The sequence below is a fragment of the Lethenteron reissneri genome, chromosome 11 (assembly GCF_015708825.2).
Source record: "Lethenteron reissneri isolate LAM-NWPU_2019-01 chromosome 11, ASM1570882v1, whole genome shotgun sequence".
In the NCBI taxonomy this organism is placed as follows: Eukaryota; Metazoa; Chordata; class Hyperoartia; order Petromyzontiformes; family Petromyzontidae; genus Lethenteron; species Lethenteron reissneri.
In genome coordinates this window covers 1,954,706-1,976,598 of record NC_083789.1, presented here as the reverse complement: position 1 = coordinate 1,976,598, position 21,893 = coordinate 1,954,706, and the positions used below count along the sequence as shown (strand labels likewise).

Sequence of the window (21,893 nt, the reverse complement as noted above, 5' to 3'; positions counted from 1 at the left end):
GTTACCTCTCTGTGGTTAATGTTCTTATGATGTCTCTCGCGCAATGGTTCCACTCGTTTGTCGACCTGCTCGTCAGAGAGATTACATCTCGCCATGCAGTGTTTTCTATTTTTTTATGTCAACATTCCGTACAAATCAACGTTGTCTCATTCTCCAACCTGTGCACTGCCAGCCTCTTCAGCCACTCCGCTCTTACGCATGTACCGATGACACCATCGATCCGTCTACTCCATTCGATTGTTGTTGTGCAAGATACGACGCTTAGAAGCACGTGCTTAATAAGAATATACGTAACGCAAATCTAAGCCAACAAGCTAAATTCACATTTATTCTAAAGGTTTTTGGAAACACTGTACAAGCGAGGTAACAATGAAAAGCGATGCAACGGTAAAAAACGAGACAAAGAAGATTCGATTCTTCTATTATCGAGGCAAGTTGTGAAACGTCAACTAATCGTTACGTGCTTTATCAATTGCCATTTTTAAAAGTCTCTTTTCAATTCGGTATCGCTCTCACGACTGCGTTACTTAAAGTGACAACAATAACGGACATTTTCTACAACATCAAACATACGAATTGGCTTTTCCATTCTATTGTAGAAATGGAATATAAAATTGCATCCATCGTACTTACAAAACATGGAACATTCCACGAAGTGAACACTGCACCAAAAACACGTGTGACGCTTGACTAAAGTACCGAGGGAAAATGTCGTAATTCACACTTTCGCTGTGCCTGGATGAAGCAAAATACCACGTGGCAATGTTCTACATTGCACGAATGAGCCTACGACTTAAATACACCATGTCTCTGCAATAATATGACCGGTGAAGCATTGCAGAGTGCAAACCACTTTAATGTGTAGCCTGTGTGTAACTTCTTTCGAATTGTCTAAGTAATCATTAACACTCTCTGAGGCTCAAGTACCATTGGACGGCACGCCGAAGGGGAAATTTAGATCAACAACACCCAACAGATTGTACGCTCCTTTGTAATAATGGACAGGGTGCTTCAAGTACTGACTGTAGGTCAAGGTAACCTCATCGTGACCCAGCGCAAGTGTGTTTGCCATTACCCACCGATGTTTACAGTTTTGTCAATCCAATCAATCAATACACCTCCTCGCATCGTGCCGGTCATGGGGCTTGTTCGGCCCTTTTTCCTTCCGCTGGTGAGTTTGGGAGTCGAACTCACTTGGCCAGGTTCAGAACGCAGCACGCTAACCACGGTGCCACCGATTTTCCTCTTCAATTGAAGGGCTTGACGAATGAGCGATGTGGATCTGCAAGCGCTGTCCATTAACGAACACATGTCATTGTGCTCTCTCACTTTCTCTCACATCTCTCGACTTTCGTGAACATGCTTGGTATTTCAAAGTACACAGAAAACGGTGGACAAAATGTTTTTTGTTCATCAAAGATTCGCAATTTCTAAAGACATACGCATTTATAAAGGGCGTTCGTTTTCATCTGGATTTAATTGAATTTCATTTTTTTGTAATGGGCATCACTGCCATAAGTACGCACGGAAGCAATGGCTGTCCACAGCGCAAGTGTCGGGTTTTTAAGGTCGGTTTTATTTCGAGTATAGCGACAGTACATGGGAAAGATCCTCTCCTCGTTCACACGTTCCTGCCGTCACCGCCACCTCCATCCAGCATCGCGCTGCGGCTCTGCGGAGCGACCCACGCGTCCCTCCCTCCTCCCACGTGACCAGCGGCACAGCGACGCAGCCACCTCACGTGGTGTCAATGCGGTCGCACTGATTGTCATACTCAGAGCTGCCAGACTGAAACCACAATTTCATTAAGAGCAACAACAAAAAATAGAACAACTCTACTACTGCATTATACCAGGCAAAATTAAACACGTTAAGTGTCGACAATATTAAACACAAATGAGAAACATAAATTCTTATAAAGCAAGCAGTTATTTGTAATTACTAATTCGGAAGCTTAATTTGCACGTGCTCACTGTAAAGTGTAACATGCAATGTGGCTCGTGATTTTACATATTCCAAAGGAGTCATCACCTTGAACCGGTCAGACAACAGAATAACGACCACACGTCACGCCGATGTACCAGCCTCCCTTACCAATGCAACATGATGACGCTCACAATAAAGCAATAATTTATACGCAGTAACAGAATGTACAATTATGATGGCCACAAGTGTTCAGACGAAGTGTCTAACAGAGCTGTGAATTCCAGTTTAAGTGTGCACGTTTTATCACCGCGTTTATTTATTTTCATTTGAAGGAAGGCATCAGTAACACTGCGAAGGTTTTCGCGGTTGTGCGCTGTAACCCTCCGCACGTGTTGTCCTGCACCTTTGTCCGACGTTTCGCGCTGACATCGTGCTCCAACAACAACGTGGGTACAACCCCGGAACACACACCCGGGGGGCTAAATGAAGGGTTAACTCCAACAGGTAATTTTCGATTTAAGCTTTCGTGACTGCAGGGATTCATCTTCTTGGTTCTTTCGGTAAAGTCACGTAGAAGGGAACGTCGTGAGAATTATTTTATTATGTTTTATTTTTATTATTTTATTACTTCCCTTCTACGTGACTTTACCGAAAGAACCAAGAAGATCCAAAAGGTAAGTGCATTCGTTTGTGGGGGTCTTCCCCATGTTGTGTAATACCCCCAACGTCCACGCATGCGTTCAAAGCGTTGACAATGAGAGCGGTTGACGTCGACGAGCCAAATGCACTGACGTCATCCAACATAACCCAACCCCACGCCGACACACACCCAGTGTGGCGTCACGACGAATCGTCACGTGGTGTGACATCACGGGAGGGGTTCCCGCGAAACCATTACCAGGTCACTTGGCATGCAACGATGCATCGACGACAACATCCGATTCGTACAATGAAACCAAGCGTTAGGAATCAATTGCATACGTGTTATGCAAATTAAATTCCGGTATACCTGTACAGTCAGCACACCCGTCATTGACACTGCCTTAAAAGGAAACATATATATACGAGTAGACGTTATGGGCAATGGGCCCTCTCTTCATAGGACATAGAAATAAAGAAAAAACAAGTACACACCAGACAACATGAAAGGGATGGCACAAGCAAGACGAAACATTGTTGATTCGTGACTTGAATCGTGACGATGGAATCGCTGGCACAAGGACACATCTGTAATGTGCAGATAAATGTCGAGCGAGGACTTATATCACAGCCCCTATTCTACAACACGGTGGCAGGGGCGGCCCCAAACTCGCTGCAGCAACTGGCGCCCGAAGGCGAACCCTGCAACCGGCACCCCACCCCTCAACCCCCAAGGGCAAGATCTAGGGCTCTAGGCTGAGGTTTTTTGGTAAACTGAGAAATATTTGTCCTCACTTTTTCCGTTAAATGTTTTTTAAGCGTATTCATTTTTTTAAACAGAGGCATAATAATCATTCGGTTTGTCCGTCTGTCCGACCAACACGTTCTCAAAAATGAATTATAATTCATATTCCCTCAGTACGCGCACGGGAATTTAAATAATGGCAACTTCGTTATTTTATTTTTTCCTCGAATTTGGCGCCCCCCACTTAACTTGGCGCCCTAGGCGACCCGCCTAGTTCGCCTAGACCAGGGGTCGGCAACCTACGGCTCCGGAGCCGCATGCGGCTCTTACGGGCTGCTTCTTGACGATATGTACGTATGTACAGTATGTACTCAGATGCATTGCGGCTCTTGAAATACTGAATTTTGTACCGAATTGGAAAGAAATGGCTCTTCTTGTTATTTTGGTTGCCGACCCCTGGCCTAGACGGACGAGCCCGCCTTTGTATGCATGGATGACATTTCTGCCTACCCCGATGAAGCGGTATTACTTTGCAATCGATTGCGGTAGGCTCACTTATTCGCACAGTCGGGGCGAAATAAATGTTTTGAGCGGAGGTAATTTGTTGATGGAGGTTTGGAATGAAGGTTAAGTCGTCACCTTAGAAACGCGTAGAGAGCCACATGATGATGATGGGCGTTGTCAAATCGTTTCTCAGACCGATTCTTATTCAACGACAAGAAGCGAATGTTGCTCACTATACCCCAAGTAGAACGTGACAGCTGGCAAGCAAGTCCGCAATCAGTATCAGACACAACTTACAAAAACAGACAAAAGTGTAAGCACTCACTTAAACACTTCACATCATATTGAGTGGTAAAAAAAACTATGAAAACTTGTTTCCGTTCCCATTGACTACCGAACCAAGGCCCAAGGCTTCTCGTATTATAAACAATAGCTAATCATACAAATGCTTTATCGACAGTAAAAATCCTGAAAAAACTACGGTTATCGGCTAGATACACTACAATGTTGCACATCTGGCCATGCAAGCTGTAGACATTTTAATCGTTTAATGTCAACACTTTACTCTGAATTGTGGAAACAAAGTTGACCATAACTTGTATATAAGATTCCCTTTTTAAAGCTTGGCTTTTGTAAAAGTGGCTGTACAAAGGGAACTATTGTGCATATATCTACCATGGTGCTGTACAACCTTCCGATGTATATTCGGGTTGCACCACGTGTTTGCTCAGCACGATGTCCGACTTCTCATTCCCCTACGCGGAGATGTTTGTTTTAGTCGTTCCATTGGTGCTTGAAGAAGCTGCCAGCGCGTGGAGAAGAACGTCAGACAAAATGGCGAGCAACACGAGCTACGACCCGAAAACACATCCGACGGCTGTGACGAAGATTGATCAATTGAGCGTGTTAGCTAATCAGATGGCAGCTTATTTTGCGTGAATGTACGCCGTGATTGTCCAATTAACTGAGGACTTTCTTTACAAGCTTTCATAGACTTATTTTACAGAATTAAAATAAAGTAGCTTATTAAAGTAGCTTATAGTTATAATTCTTTCTCGCCGAGTGCTTAACGAGAAGGGTTCCAAGATAGACTCCAGATCAGTGGATGACTCAAGGCACAGTCTTTCGTGGTAGATAAAAATAAATACCACTTTGTGGGAAGTCAACAGTGGTTGTCCTGTGTCGCCCCACTGACCTTCGTCACTAGAATACGATGTTTTTTTTCACTGGCTTAGGCCTACCAATGGAGACAAGCGAGGCCCAATTCTCATTAGAGAATAAAGCCAGAGATTTGACCTCGCGTGGAACACAATTAAAGTAATCGGATATTTAGCAAGCAGTTGAGAAATCAATGACTTCAAGCTCAGTGAATTTGCAAATGCCAATGGCATAATTATGCTACACCTAAATTACACGTGTTTAAAGGTTTGAAATAACAGAAGGATGGAGGCCATGCCTTGCAATGTCATACGGCAAGTTAGAGTTCTCTATTGAATGGCTGAGGCCATATTATGAACCGTTTTGCAGGCTCGTTTGCATTGTCAAATCTTCATTGTTTGCCGAGGTCTCATTCACATCTGCGGAGGAATCGAGCGGCCCACCGGCGGGTCCTTCAGTCTTGGTGAGTGGGACCTCGGCTTGAGCGCTGGTAGGCGCCGAACCCGGGCCACTCTGAGTGGGACGCTTACGGCCGCCACGCTTCGCGAAGCACAGGAACGTGGTGACCGTGACGATGAGCAGGCCGGCGAAAATGATAGCCACGAGAAGCCAGGGCTTCGAGTTTCGCTCCTCCGTCGCTCGCGCCGAGCCAGTCCCCTGTGGACGGCGATCACGCTCGTACGTCACTGCAGGCCAAGTCGACGTCTCGCCACCTGTGGTGTGTTTGTCGGCATTAATTTCAGAGGTGACGGTAGCCACAGTCACGTAGGCGGACCTGCGGCTAGGCCTAACCGGGTACGTGGCCGTGTGGGTAGGCCTAACCGGGTACGCGGTCGTGTGGGTAGGCCTATCTGGGTACTCGGCCGGGGGCGTCATTTCCGTAAGGCCGAGCTCCGTCGTCTCATTCTCGTCCTCCGACAACTCGTTCGAGTCGGCGTACTCTGTCGCAGCCAACTCCGCCTCGTCCTCGTCTTCTACAGCCGTCGCCGCAAAGATGGCGAAACCTTCCTTCGGAACACAACCGACGCCATCTTTCAACAGCGAGAAGCCTTCCTCGCACGAGCACTGGAAAGTGCCGGGCGCGTTGAAACAAGCCTGGGCGCACGGGCTCGACTCGCACTCGTCCACGTCGGTGCAGTTGGCGCCGTTTTCGTGCAGTGCGTAGCCCGGGCCACAGTAGCACTCCGGTTCGCCCCGCTGCGTAAGTCTACACGCGTACTCGCACAGCTCCGCGCCGAGCGAGCACGGGTCGTAGTGCACGCAGTCGCGCTTGTTGCTCGCGTCCAGGGTGAAGCCGTCAGCGCAGTAGCACGCGTACGAGCCCTGGCGTGTTCTCGCAGAACTGCTCGCATGGGAAGCCCTCGCACTCGTCGATGTCGGCGCAGGTGTGGCCCTCCAGCATCTCGAAGCCGCGCTCGCACGCACAGTGGTAGCTGCCCTCCGTGTTGATGCACCTGCTGCTCGCATGGCTGCTCCCCTGTCGCCGCACTCGTCGATGTCGACGCAGCTGCGCTCGTCCTCGTCGTCCAGAAGGTAGCCCTGGATACACTCGCAGCGATGGGCCCCCCCATCCCCCTCCTCCTCCTGGACGCACCGGTGCTCGCAGCCACCAGTTGTCCACATCGCAGCCTGCCTTGTCCTCCGCGTCCTCCTCTGATGAAACCGGCAGGCTCACCAGTTCCTCCGCATCGTCGTCGTCCTCAGAATCCTCGGAGGCGTCGAGCTCGCACGGGGGATCCAAGAACGCTCCGGTCCAACCAAATTCTTGATCCACGAGCTCGCACGTAACCTGAACGACCTTGTCGCTCCCCGCGCACGCGACCGACCCAGTGCTGCCCTCCGGGTACACGCCGAAGTCCTGGTCCGTGACTCCGAAGGGCACCTGGTAGGTGATGGAGGCGCCTGCGTGCAGATGGAATGGCTCGCACATGCCCCTGTACGTGTACTTGCACACAAACATGGCCGGAGCGTTGCAGTTGCCGTCTTCCCACTTGAGGCTGGGACTGCCGTCGGTTATCTCGGCCTGGGTGTAGCCAGCGGTTACGCACCTCTCAACAGTGCATGGACCGCCAGGCTCCTTGGCCCAGTTGGAGTAGGACGTTTCCTCGTCCCGGTAGAGCCAGTAAAATCCCCGCAGTGGCTTTTTGGGCGCGTAGCACTGACGCCTGTTGCGGCGGAGGCCGATCCACAGCTTTCTGGCGGGCGCGGCGCCAAGCTCGGCCTCCCGATGCGAGTGGAAGTTGACGAGCAGCTCCTGCAGAAGAGATGTCTCCTCGGTTGTCTTCATCGTCGTCAGCATTCCTCCACGGCCCTGGCACGCTTTGTGCGCTGCGAGGAACGCGACCCTTTCCAGGTGTAGCGAGTAGCAGGTCTGACCGTAGCAAAGAGAGTGAGCGATGTGTGGGCCTTGGGGTTGCTGTGCTGATGCAAGTGAAAGTAGCGATAGTATGACGACGAGCATTATGAAGCCGGCCGCTGTTTTGTTGAGCGAGTTGTTTCGTTGCAGAGTTGTGCCGCTACACCGCATCGTTTCGCTGCACGAGCGCATCGTTATGAGTACTCAGCCAGTTGTATTTTTCACTGAGGAATTTGGTGCGATTGTGTTAGAAATATTTTCCCATTCACGTCCTTTTGCCGTCTTCGAGCTTATGTTTCAAAGGAAGTCCAGACGGAAGATTTTCTGAACTTTGAGAAACATTCCCCGGATCTGGAAACCTTGACTGGCAGCCTGACACACACACACACGTACACAAAATCATTCTTGATTAGCTGGCACAGACTCACAGAAAATGCAATTAGTTAGAACTTAGACCAATACGGTATAGCAGGGATGATTATCTGTTCCCTACCTCGAGCTAAATAATATTTAACGTTTGAGGTAAATGTTACTTACCAACATTATTTGATCTAAGAAATGGGTTTAAGGAAAGCTGCTAGATGAACCAGGAGAACCTGAGAGGCAGTGGAAATGCAACGGTGGTCATACAGCTGCAAGGCCGAACATGAGCAATTTGAGTAGAACGTCTCATGCCGCTCTCAGATAGCAGAACGAGACGTTGTGGTAGTGGTGGTGGAGAGGGCCTTTGTTAAATTTGTACGGATACAGAACTTGCATGACTTTGGATTCAACCTAAATGATTCATAGTGGGTTTACAACACCAACCAAATCCAAACATACATATATCATAATTGAAATGTAAATACATAAATATACATGGGACACGGCAGAAAGAGCGAATAAATATACATAGATTAAGATAAATGGACGAGGCAGAAAGAGCTAACAGTAGGAGAGTGTATTTAAGAAGACTTCTTCACAATTCTGGCTAATCACGTTGTGGGATTACTCTCCAACACACCAATTTTGCTGAAGTAAATTATTTGCACGTTTTGTTTACGTGACAAACCTTACTAATTCACCATGTGGGATGGTGGCAGGTTTAAGGACGCATTTATACTTACGTGATCTAACCCAGAAAAACCTTTATTATGGAAAATATTGTTCGCTAAAGCCTACTACTACCACGTGGTTAAACTGAGTAAGCGAATGTGAAGCGGTGCCAGAAGATGGCGAATGAGAGGAAAACCTTACGCTGCCCTCTGTGCCAAAATAAACATGGTAGGGTTGTTGATAGCGAAATCCCAACCCGTCATCCACTCAGAGTAGAGAGCCGAGTCGTTTTTTGGAGATATTTCCAGATGTCTTCACATATAAGTTTGGTAGAATTAACTGGAGCAGAACTTGAGATGCACCTTAGAGACTCGGCCAAACCCAATAAGACCATATCCATATCTGGAGGTGCCTACCTTGGTTAAGTGGGAAATAAAACAGGGTGAAACAAGTTATAATGGATATTTGTGGGAGATAGAGGAAGCTGATTCCAACTATTCCAGCGTCATTGTTCTGGTGAGAAAGCCAGATTTCTCTAATCGCTTCCGTGCCAGTCTACAGTAGTCAAACCGGGTCATACATTTTGATGCAAAACTCAAGATGTGTCAGAATAGGTTTGGCCAAAAGGCGTCCTCTGTTCTAACACCATTTGAGACGAGGCTCAAAAGAAAGCGGTATCTGGTGTGGACCAATCAGTTTCAAGGACAATGCATATATTATCAGAGTATGTTTTTTGTTTGCAAGTATTGTGGTTAACGCAGACATGATTCCTTGTTAAAGGTTTCAGTTTGGTGTTTTAACAACTTAACACCTGTTGCCAGATACAAAGGGAAAAAACTATTTTCATATTTTGGCACTGACAAAAGAGGTCCCATGATCAAGATGTATCGATTGCGTTTTTGGGAAATGACCAAAACTTCCACCAACTAGAGCTGAGCAGACCGACCAAACGCCGCTTAAGGGAATGCGATTTGGAGTAGCTGGTGCTCTGGCTGCCTGTAACCAGATGATGTTGAGACTCTTTTGAATGGGACTTCCCATTACCATTATTTTGCACGCGGTATGATTTACGCACGATTTGAACCACGTTTTAAACATGACCTCACAGCAAGGGCTAGAATTCAAGGAAACTCAACTCCTGATGCATATTGTTGGGGAGAGACCAATATGAGCTGACGGGGATAAAATGCCAAGTATCTTCCAAAATAGTGCACCTTCTGCCAAGAGCTATGGCCATTCACAGACTTGGCTGGCTATCATGGAAAGCTCATCCCACGCTGTGCAGATGCGGTCACTTCCTTCACTTGATCACTACAGACCAACTGAACAAAGATGAATGGACTGCATAAGCAAATTCAGCGTTTGAAAAGTTGAAGGCTGGTAAGGAAATCAAGTCGATCATTGAGTAACCAAATGAGGAAGATTATGTTTTATTATTGTTATTATTTTCGAGATGCACTCGTCTTGCGGAGCGATGCTTCAGACGCTCGCATAAGTGCTGTGTCGATGCAAGAACGCGAAATGGGGAAGCAGAAAATAAATACTCGGTAAAGTTCGCCAGAAGGAAAGTTACTTCCTCGCAAAATACTGTACGCTGCAATCGAGAAGGATTTTTTTTCTACTTGGCGTGGGTTGTGCAAACATTCCCAACGAGAAAGAATATAACCCTGAAACCTATCACAAACCGTTTAAGTTCTCTAAATAGGTTACAGATGGAGAATAACAGGGTGATACGCTGGTCATCAGCTCTGCAGCCGTACGACCGCAAGCCTTCTGTTCATCCCAAAGGCGGCTACAGCCCTGTGTGTAGACGTCTCAGGAGTGTCGTGTAATGGTTAGCAGACTGGAATTGCAATCTAGAGAGATCGCTGGTTCTGCCTCCTGGCGCGGCAGCTCAGACAATGGTCCAAGTGTCTATCTGTCCACCAAGCAGTCAATATGGGCCAAAGTGCGGTGGGGTAAAGTGTGGATAATTCCAACTCTTTCAAAGCAGCAATAAACTATGTTTTTGTTTTTACCAGGTAAAGCTCACTAAGCTATATAGCTATTTTTCAGACGCACCCTGGCCTACAAATGATAGCTCAATGAAATGGCTTATCACGTGGCAATTTAGAGCAGTCAAATGGTGTAAACGCATGTTTCAAAAATGTGGTGGAGAAAAATCCATTGCGACCACGTGGAGAACGTGCAAATTTCAAATATACAGCAGCAGGCGTCAGGGTTGGGATCGAACCCACGACCTCCTGTACACCAGGCGAGGTAGTTAACATCTCGCCACCGACAAGTGTGGAAGAAGATCACAAATACTCTCTAAGAGTGACTCTACAGCAGTGTTGTTCACGAAATTTCAGGGGGACGGGGCACTTTCGCCAATAAGACATCACCAGCGTGAGGGCCGCCACACGTTTGAAACAATTGTTGGGGTTCAACAGCAGCACGATGATGGGTTTTATTTCACATCTGCGTATTGTCACGGGCCGCAACGTCAAGGGCCGCAAGTGGCCCGCGGGCCTTGCAATGAAGAACACCGCCTCCACAGCGCCCTGTGGTCGTTCCGCCGGCAGTGGCGTGAGCAAGCACTTGCGGGGCTGCTCCTTCACCCCACCTGCACTTGCACGGCAGTGGCCAGTAGGCGGCGTAGGGATCGGAACTCTTTCACTTTTGCTCACGAGTCGACATTTTATCGTCGTTGTGCGGGATGGAATTTTCCGTCACTTCACTCCCGTGGAGAGATGGGGGGGGGGGGGCGATGTGATGCCAACCCAGGCAGGTTTACCAAGCTGTGGCCACTGGTAACGCTTCGCGGCTTGCCAACTGGGAAGCTGAGTCCACGAACAACCGTGACGTCGTTTCTTTATGTGTGTCTTTGGATTATTGAAACGTGAAATGAAAAGGGTCTGTATGATTAATTATACGCATGTAATTGAACAAACGTATCAGTGCCACTGACAATTATGATGATTAAATGTGCTTGGGCAGTTACTCGTCACCATACGGGGTCATAGTTGTCAACCACTTGTCAGTGCCCTACCTTGTTACAGACCAATCCAGACCTTATTGGTCACCCCGTGCCCTTATAAATCTCAACGTTCATCCTACAAAGTCCCATCACAAGAGAGAAACACAAATACATAGACAAAAACATTTTTTGCCCGTATTGAAACGGCTGTACGCCGTATGGATCTGAAAACTGAATTTCCCTGCACAAGAATGCGGGGTAAACCGTACGGGTTGACAGCTGTGGAGACCGGTGCTGTGGTCAACACGCCTGATCCTCCTCACAGTGCTTGCAATAGAAGTGCAACGGAACATCGTTGGCGAAATTGGCCCAAACAAAAGGCCCTTGCCCATCTATTGAGCGTGTTGTTGTTGCTGTTGGGTGCGCGCCTTTGTTGTGATAGGGGGAATTAGAGAGAGAGAGTGGCTGAGAGTGAGCGAGAATGAACGAGTGAATATTCATTTGGTCCGGGGAGGTGGGCAACCAAAATAACAAGCGGAGGCTTTTTATTCGAATTCGGTAACAAAAAAAGCCCTTCCAATTTTCAAGAGCCCACAATGCATTGTGGCGGTGAACACGAGACGGCGGTGGCCTCGAACGGACAACGCGACGAAGCGGCTCCTTGCAGAGCCGCGCGCCATTCCGGAGCCGCATGCTGCCGAGCCCTGGATGTCGCTCCAACCTCTCGCTTCTTTTGAGTCAAAGAACAATAATCGCTGCTCGCTCATCGCCCCGTACGCTTGCAACCAACGGGCGACATTGACCAATGACAACATTTATCAATTGAAAAGCATCGATCCTTCACGTGCTTTATTTGACGCGTGTATGATGAATGGTCGGATGTAATCGACGAGCCGATTGCATAGTTACTGCCTACGAAGTAGTACCGTACTTCACGAATTTGGATGGTTATAAGCGGGAGGTAAAAGATACGTAATGCGTACGATGCAATGTGGAAATATGATGCCCGTTATATGAACCACATTTTTAAGAGTAGAGAGGTCAAATTTAGATGTTTGAGGCAGGAACTACATCTGTGCTCTTGGCACGAGCCAGAGAGCTGGACTTTTAACAAAGCAACTCTGAATATTGGTAGATCCAGCGGATCAGGCGTGGCCCCAGCTCCTCTCGGATTTGGGTGGGTGGGGGGTAACAGCTGTTCTGGCGAGTACCATGGCAGTGGTGCACGCTCAGCAGAGTCGGTGATCGTGAGTGGTCTAAGGGCCAAATGGTGGTGCTGGACCCCCCCGTGCTCCGCTCTGGTGCTGGTCCTGCAGGGGAGAGGCCTTTGAATGGTGGTGCATGCAGAGGGTGCCTTTGAATGGTGGTGCATACAGAGGATGCCTTTGAATAGTGGTGCATGCAGAGGGTGCCTTTGAATAGTGGTGCATGCAGAGGGTGCCTTTGAGTAGTGGTGCATACAGAGGATGCCTTTGAATAGTAGTGCATACAGAGGAGGCCTTTGAGTGGTGGTGCATACAGAGGGTGCCTTTGAATGGTGGTGCATGCAGAGGGGCCTTTGAATAGTGGTGCATGCAGAGGGTGCCTTTGAATAGTGGTGCATGCAGAGGATGTCTTTGAATAGTGGTGCATGCAGAGCAGAGGGTGCCTTTGAATGGTGGTGCAAGCAGAGGAGGCCTTTGAATAGTGGTGCATACAGAGGATGCCTTTGAATAGTGGTGCATACAGAGGAGGCCTTTGAATAGTGGTGCATACAGAGGGTGCCTTTGAATAGTGGTGCATGCAGAGGGTGCCTTTGAATAGTGGAGCATACAGAGGGTGCCTTTGAATAGAGGTGCATGCAGAGGGTGCCTTTGAATAGTGGTGCATACAGAGGATGCCTTTGAATAGTGGTGCATACAGAGGAGGCCTTTGAATAGTGGTGCATGCAAAGGGTGCCTTTGAATAGTGGTGCATACAGAGGGTGCCTTTGAAAAGTGGTGCATGCAGAGGGTGCCTTTGAATAGTGGTGCATACAGAGGATGCCTTTGAATAGTGGTGCATACAGAGGAGGCCTTTGAATAGTGGTGCATGCAGAGGGTGCCTTTGAATAGTGGTGCATACAGAGGGTGCCTTTGAATAGTGGTGCATGCAGAGGGTGCCTTTGAATAGTGGTGCATAGAGAGGGTGCCTTTGAATAGTGGTGCATACAGAGGGTGCCTTTGAATAGTGGTGCATACAGAGGGTGCCTTTGAATAGTGGTGCATGCAGAGCAGAGGGTGTCTTTGAATAGGTGGTGCATACAGAGGGTGCCTTTGAATAGTGGTGCATGCAGAGGAGGCCTTTGAATAGTGGTGCATGCAGATTATGGTTTTGAATAGTGGTGCATACAGAGGGTGCCTTTGAATAGTGGTGCATGCAGAGGATGCCTTTGAATAGTGGTGCATACAGAGGATGCCGTTGAATAGTGGTGCATACAGAGGATGCCTTTGAATAGTGGTGCATGCAGAGGGTGCCTTTGAACAGTGGTGCATGCAGATTATGTTTTTGAATAGTGGTGCATGCAGAGGGTGCCTTTGAATAGTGGTGCATGCAGATTATGCCTTTGAATAGTGGTGCATGCAGAGGGTGCCTTTGAATAGTGGTGCATGCAGAGCAGAGGGTGCCTTTGAATAGTGGTGCATGCAGAGGAGGCCTTTGAATAGTGGTGCATACAGAGGATGCCTTTGAATAGTGGTGCATACAGAGGAGGCCTTTGAATAGTGGTGCATGCAGAGGGTGCCTTTGAACAGTGGTGCATGCAGATTATGTTTTTGAATAGTGGTGCATACAGAGGGTGCCTTTGAATAGTGGTGCATGCAGATTATGCATTTGAATAGTGGTGCATGCAGAGGGTGCCTTTGAATAGTGGTGCATGCAGAGGGTGCCTTTGAATCGTGGTGCATATAGAAGGTACTCGGAAGTCATTCGCAGGATCAGGCAAAGCAGCCGAGCAGCTCACGTGGGAGGACTGTGGCGAGGGGAAACGGCGGTCGACGAGACGGAGGGGAGGGGGGTGAACGCGAGGGGGGCACTGCAGTCGACGAGAAGGGGGGGGGGGGACTCGTAAAGAGCGGCGATTGTGATGAAGAGGGTGGGTGTCTAATGTGCAACAGCTGCACAATATTGAAGACGTCGGTTGTGTAGCGCCAAGGGTATTGGCCGTGATCACCTCTCGACCTTGCGTTCATTGAGTGTGATGTAGTATTGGTGAGCGGTGAGTGTGATAGAGAATTGGTCAGCAGTGAGTGTGATGGAGTATTGGTGAGCGGTGAGTGTGATGGAGTATTGGTGAGCGGTGAGTGTGATGGAGTATTGGTGAGTGGTGAGTGTGATGGAGTATTGGTGAGCGGTGAGTGTGATGGAGTATTGGTGAGCGGTGAGTGTGATAGAGAATTGGTGAGTTGTGAGTGTGATGGAGTATTGGTGAGCGGTGAGTGTGATGGAGTATTGGTGAGCGGTGAGTGTGATGGAGTATTGGTGAGCGGTGAGTGTGATAGAGAATTGGTGAGTTGTGAGTGTGATGGAGTATTGGTGAGCGGTGAGTGTGATGGAGTATTGGTGAGCGGTGAGTGTGATGGAGTATTGGTGAGCAGTGAGTGTGATGGAGTATTGGGAGCGGTGAGTGTGATGGAGTATTGGTGAGCAGTGAGTGTGATGGAGTATTGGTCAGCAGTGAGTGTGATGGAGGATTGGTGAGCAGTGAGTGTGATGGAGTATTGGTCAGCAGTGAATGTGATGGAGTATTGGTGAGCAGTGAGTGTGATAGAGAATTGGTCAGCAGTGAGTGTGATGGAGGATTGGTGAGCAGTGAGTGTGATGGAGTATTGGTGAGCGGTGAGTGTGATAGAGAATTGGTGAGGAGTGAGTGTGATAGAGAATTGGTGAGCAGTGAGTGTGATGGAGTATTGGTGAGCAGTGAGTGTGATAGAGAATTGGTGAGCAGTGAGTGCGATGGAGTATTGGTCAGCAGTGAGTGTGATAGAGAATTGGTGAGCAGTGAGTGTGATGGAGGATTGGTGAGCAGTGAGTGTGATGGAGGATTGGTGAGCAGTGAGTGTGATGGAGGATTGGTGAGCAGTGAGTGTGATGGAGGATTGGTGAGCAGTGAGTGTGATGGAGGATTGGTGAGCAGTGAGTGTGATGGAGTATTGGTGAGCAGTGAGTGTGATAGAGAATTGGTCAGCAGTGAGTGTGATGGAGGATTGGTGAGCAGTGAGTGTGATGGAGTATTGGTGAGCAGTGAGTGTGATAGAGAATTGGTGAGCAGTGGGTGTGATGGAGTATTGGTGAGGAGTGAGTGTGATGGAGTATTGGTGAGCAGTGAGTGTGATAGAGAATTGGTGAGGAGTGAGTGTGATAGAGAATTGGTGAGCAGTGAGTGTGATGGAGTATTGGTGAGCAGTGAGTGTGATGGAGTATTGGTGAGCGGTGGGTGTGATAGAGAATTGGTGATCAGTGAGTGTGATGGAGTATTGGTGAGGAGTGAGTGTGATGGAGTATTGGTGAGCAGTGAGTGTGATAGAGAATTGGTGAGTAGTGAGTGTGATAGACAATTGGTGAGCAGTGAGTGTGATGGAGTATTGGTGAGCAGTGAGTGTGATAGAGAATTGGTGAGCGGTGAGTTTGATGGAGTATTGGTGAGCAGTGAGTGTGATGGAGTATTGGTGAGCGGTGAGTGTGATGGAGTATTGGTGAGCAGTGAGTGTGATAGAGAATTGGTGAGCAGTGAGTGTGATAGAGAATTGGTGAGCAGTGAGTGTGATGGAGTATTGGTGAGCAGTGAGTGTGATAGAGAATTGGTGAGTGGTGAGTGTGATGGAGTATTGGTGAGCAGTGAGTGTGATAGAGAATTGGTGAGCAGTGAGTGTGATGGAGTATTGGTGAGCAGTGAGTGTGATAGAGAATTGGTGAGCAGTGAGTGTGATAGAGAATTGGTGAGCAGTGAGTGTGATGGAATATTGGTGAGCAGTGAGTGTGATGGAGTATTGGTGAGCGGTGAGTGTGATGGAGTATTGGTGAGTGGTGAGTGTGATGGAGTATTGGTGAGCAGTGAGTGTGATGAAGTATTGGTGAGGAGTGAGTGTGATAGAGAATTGGTCAGGAGTGAGTGTGATGGAGTATTGGTGAGTGGTGAGTGTGATGGAGTATTGGTGAGTGGTGAGTGTGATGGAGTATTGGTGAGCAGTGAGTGTGATAGAGAATTGGTCAGCAGTGAGTGTGATAGAGTATTGGTGAGCGGTGAGTGTGATGGAGTATTGGTGAGCGGTGAGTGTGATGGAGTATTGGTGAGCAGTGAGTGTGATAGAGAATTGGTGAGCGGTGAGTGTGATAGAGAATTGGTGAGGAGTGAGTGTGATGGAGTATTGGTGAGGAGTGAGTGTGATGGAGTATTGGTGAGCAGTGAGTGTGATGGAGTATTGGTGAGCAGTGAGTGTGATGGAGTATTGGTGAGTGGTGAGTGTGATGGAGTATTGGTGAGTGGTGAGTGTGATGGAGTATTGGTGAGCAGTGAGTGTGATAGAGAATTGGTCAGCAGTGAGTGTGATAGAGTATTGGTGAGCGGTGAGTGTGATGGAGTATTGGTGAGCGGTGAGTGTGATGGAGTATTGGTGAGCAGTGAGTGTGATAGAGAATTGGTGAGCGGTGAGTGTGATAGAGAATTGGTGAGGAGTGAGTGTGATGGAGTATTGGTGAGGAGTGAGTGTGATGGAGTATTGGTGAGCAGTGAGTGTGATGGAGTATTGGTGAGCAGTGAGTGTGATAGAGAATTGGTGAGTGGTGAGTGTGATGGAGTATTGGTGAGCAGTGAGTGTGATAGAGAATTGGTGAGGAGTGAGTGTGATAGAGAATTGGTGAGCGCTGCGCCTTGAGTGTTGTCAGTGATGAATGCACACTGGCCTGAGGTTGCGGCGGAATGTGAGCGTTGCTTGGGGAGTGGTGAGTGGTGTGGTGGTGGTGAGGGAGGGAGTGGTGAGTGGTGTGGTAGTGGTGAGGGAGGGAGTGGTGTGGTGGTGGTGAGGAAGGGAGTGGTGTGCTGGTGGTGAGGAAGGGAGTGGTGAGTGGTGTGGTGGTGGTGGTGAGGGAGGGAGTGGTGAGTGGTTCGATGGTGAGGAGGGAGGGGCTGGTTTAGTGGTGGTGGTGAGGGAGGGAGTGGTGAGTGGTGGTGGTGAGGGAAAGAGTGGTTAGTGGTGAGTGGTGGTGGTGAGGGAGTGGTGAGTGGTTTCGTGGTGGTGGTGAGGGAGTGGTGAGTAGTTTGGTGGTGGTGAGTAGGGAGGAAGTGGTGAGTAGTTTGGTGGTGGTGAGGGAGGGAGTGGTGAGCGCTTGCTTAGCGAGGTTCATGGTTCGAGCCCAGCGGCCGCCCTGGTTAATACTGCGGGCGACATAATTCGAAAGAGAGTAGGCCATGTGTGCCCGTCCAAACATGAAATATTACTCCCACATTACCTCGACCACCTCCTGGCAGACGATAAACCGGTCTGCGAATTCATAGCACATTCCTGATATGCCTTGCCACCATAAGAATGGCACCAATACCAAACGGGATAAATTAATTATTATTAATAAAAGATGGAGTGGAAGACATAGGCTTTTCAAACAAATCCAAAGTGTGGTGGTTCACGCCTGCAACCCATTGTCTTGCAATGGGCAATGGTGCGCGTGCGACATCCATATGCAGGGTAGAGGGCTGGACGTATGAAATAATCGTTCAGGTTGACCTAAAGTGAGCGGGGTTTGAATGCTTTGCCGCGTATGTAGGAGGGTGGAGCAGCGGTGCCGTGGGTTAGCGCACTGCGCTGTCAACGCTGCAACCGCTGTTAGAATCTCTGCTCACGGCTAACGTCAGTGGCGAGCGATATTTATACCGGTCACGGACCTCCCCTTCACACACCCGCACACATCAGCGTGGGTGGAGTTTAACCAAACAACGGACCCCATCTGAGACGGCGTGGGGAGGCATTCATCCAGCAGTGGATTGACAAAAGGCTCAGAAAAACATGTTTTCCAAACCCCCGTCCCCACCACGAAACTACTTGGAGTCTTAGCCAACTGGGTGTGTCTGTGGTCAGAGCGCATGACTCACGATTGGAAGGTTGTGGTCAATGGGCAACCAAGACCCTCATCCGTCCTAAGATTGCTAAATGTGTTTGTCTTACATATATGTTTATATGTATGTGTGTTGAACTTCTTTAGTCGCTGTGCGCAGCCAACCGTGCTCATCAGAGGTATGGCCGAAGGCCAAAGAACTAAACACAAAAAGCAGTTCTGAAGAAATCAGTTGTCAATTTGGATTGAAAGGTGCACAGCGCACAGGAGCTTCCTAACATCTGGCAGGCCCCTGTCGCAGGAATGTCGAGGTGCCCTTCCTGGCACAAGCACCACCCAGAGGGGACGGGCACCATCGCACGCTAATTGGAACTGATGTAAACGCTCGGTCAGATTCTCATTCTTGACAGAAAGCAGCCCAAACACATCGCCCAGACGGTTTGCCCCATTGTTGTTGTTGCTGGTGGTGGTGGTGGAGACGTGGAACATTTTTCGCTAAAAATAAAAACGGGATGTACAAAAATGAAGACTCGACAAGAAGACAACCTGGCCCTTTGACTTTTGACTGCAGCCCCAAGATGCAAAAAGGTTTACTTGGGAACTAATACAATATTTAAATTGTAGAAATATACTATAGACTTTGTAAGAGTGCAGCCCTGCAATGCCACTGCTGGCAGAAGGGTCTCCACTACACAGAGCTCTGGAGAGGCCCCTCTGGAGATTATTTGGCCTACTCTTCCATCCTGCCTAAACGTCTAGGAAGCGGTCAAAGTTTTCCAACGCTTTACCCCACCACACGTGATCTGACAATAGCCGGACTGTGTTGTAAATATTCACACTGCTGGTTGGACAGAGATGGTTCGGATTTCTAGAAACTTGCTCAGTTGCTTTAAGGGACTTACCGGGCGAGTCAAGCAAAGCTCTGGATTGCAACAATACAACCTTCCAAAGTGGAGTCAATGATTATCATTTAATACTCTTTGGTTCTTTCGGTAAAGCCACGTAGGTATGAAATAAATTAAATCACGACGTTTCAATTGCAACACAAGCAATCATTATCAGGTGAGAAAACCACAGCAAGAAAATTGTTTTTGCTGATGATGATTGCTTGTGTTGCAATCGAAACGTCCTGATTTATTTGATTTCATACCTACGTGACTTTACCGAAAGAACCAAAGAGTATGGATTCCTGCAGTCACGAAAGCTTCAAATCAAGCTTGATTATCATTTTGTTTAAAGAAAGGTTTATAAGCTTTACTTTTTGTTTTTTTCGGTAAGGTCACGTAGGTAAAAAACTAAATAAATTAAAATGAAAACAATTAAATTAAATCACGATGTTTCGGGCGCAACACAAGCGTCCGTCTTCAGGTGTTTTTTTTTACCTACGTGACTTTACCGAAGAAACCAAAAACTATGGATCCTTGCAGTCACGAAAACTTCAAATCTCGTTTTATAAGCTTCCAAGAAGTTTCGCTGGCTTATAGCTGAAGTGTGCTGACGTGTGCATGCTGCACTGATTACGGAGTTTTTTTGCTTTTTTTTCCTGCCAGGAAATTTTAAAGCAAATAATTACCACGACGGCTCTCTTGGAAGAAAAAAACCTCCAGAATTTTCGTCGGTTGGATAACGCGAAAGTAAATAAAAACCGCAACCATCCGTCACTGTTGTCAATTGAGACACTGGAGCAATAAACATTAAGACATGTCTTACATGACATGTTTACATTTAACAAAAACACTTGTAACAAAAACTCACATCGCTAAGTACTGAAATATATATGTGATGGTGAGTTTCTGCTTCGCCCTAACAGGGTAACGTTAAGTTTAAGCAATCACTCTCAATGAGACGCGTACCCCAAACTTGCATTCACCACACCTAGAGAGTTAACAAAAACTCCACAGAAAACTTTCAAAAAAACTTCACATGCACTAATCTGTCACAAAAACCCCCAAAACATTTACAAATCCACGAGATACCCGCGCACAATTACATCCCCATCATCGATTTTAAAATAAAAAAGAGAAAAAAATTCAATTAAAAAATATCAGATCATACACGCTCGAAAGAGCGAAAGCCATCAACTGACCAGCAGCCCGTTGCAGTGAGAAGCAGTCCCCCGCTCAGCGCCAACTCGCCTCTGAGCTGCCCTGGACTCGACGCGGCGTCACATAGAGGCACGCTCGGGGTGGGTCACGTGGCCCTCCACAGGCGAGGCGCGCGCCCGTGGCCCCATTGGCTCAGCCCGCAGAGTTTTGTCGCAGACTTTTAAAAGAAACGAACCCCCACTCCCCTACACGAACTCTCACTCCCCTGCACGAACCCCCACTCTCCTACAACGAACTCCCCTACACCAACTCTCGTGCACGAACTCTCGTGCACGAACTCCCCTGTACGAACTCCCCTGCACGAACTCTCGTGCACGAACTCCCCTGCACGAACTCCCCTACACGAACTCCCCTGCACAAACTCCCCTACACCAACTCTCCTGCACGAACTCTCGTGCACGAACTCCCCTGTACGAACTCCCCTGCACGAACTCTCGTGCACGAACTCCCCTGCACGAACTCCCCTGTACGAACTCCCCTGCACGAACTCTCGTGCACGAACTCCCCTGCACGAACTCCCCTACACGAACTCCCCTGCACGAACTCCCCTACACCAACTCTCCTGCACGAACTCTCGTGCACGAACTCCCCTGTACGAACTCCCCTGCACGAACTCTCGTGCACGAACTCCCCTGCACGAACTCCCCTGCACGAACTCCCCTACACCAACTCTCCTGCACGAACTCCCCTACACCAACTCCCCTACATGAACTCCCACTCTCCTACAACGAACTCCCACTCTCCTGCACGAACTCCCCTGCACGAACTCTCCTGCACGAACTCCCCTGCACGAACTCCCCTACACGAACTCCCACTCTCCTACAACGAACTCCCACTCTCCTGCACGAACTCCCCTGCACGAACTCTCCTGCACGAACTCCCCTGCACGAACTTTCCTACACGAACTCCCACTCTCCTACACGAACTCCCACTCTCCTGCACGAACTCCCCTGCACGAACTCTCGTGCACAAACTCCCCTACACGAACTCTCGTGCACGAACTCTCGTGCACGAACTCCCCTACACGAACTCCCCTGCACGAACTCCCCTGCACGAACTCTCGTGCACGAACTCCCACTCCCCTACACGAACCCCCACATTTTTATGCAGAGCTCGGAAAGGGCAATAACACAGCGAATATCCCTTTTACCAAAAAAAAGTTTATACAATATTTGGCGATGCTGCGTTGGCAGTGGTGCACAAGCAACAATACATTTAAACCCAACGCGATCGTCAATAATTGTGGTTTCACGAGAAACTATATATAATAGGCGACGTTACGGGCAATGGCCCATCTTTACAGCACATGAACAACGTAGCGTGCCTATATAACTACTGTACAGGCGGTATTGTACTCCATACGAATGGCATATGGCAAATGAATAGATCTGAGCGAGTAAT

The 21,893-nt window shown here is 48.4% G+C and overlaps 1 pseudogene; it reads right to left on the bottom strand.

The window, feature by feature from the left end:
* Window positions 1-5,738: 5,738 nt before the first annotated feature.
* LOC133341262 (complement component C1q receptor-like) lies at window positions 5,739-20,603 on the bottom strand (annotated as a pseudogene).
* Between the last annotated feature and the right edge of the window lie 1,290 nt (window positions 20,604-21,893).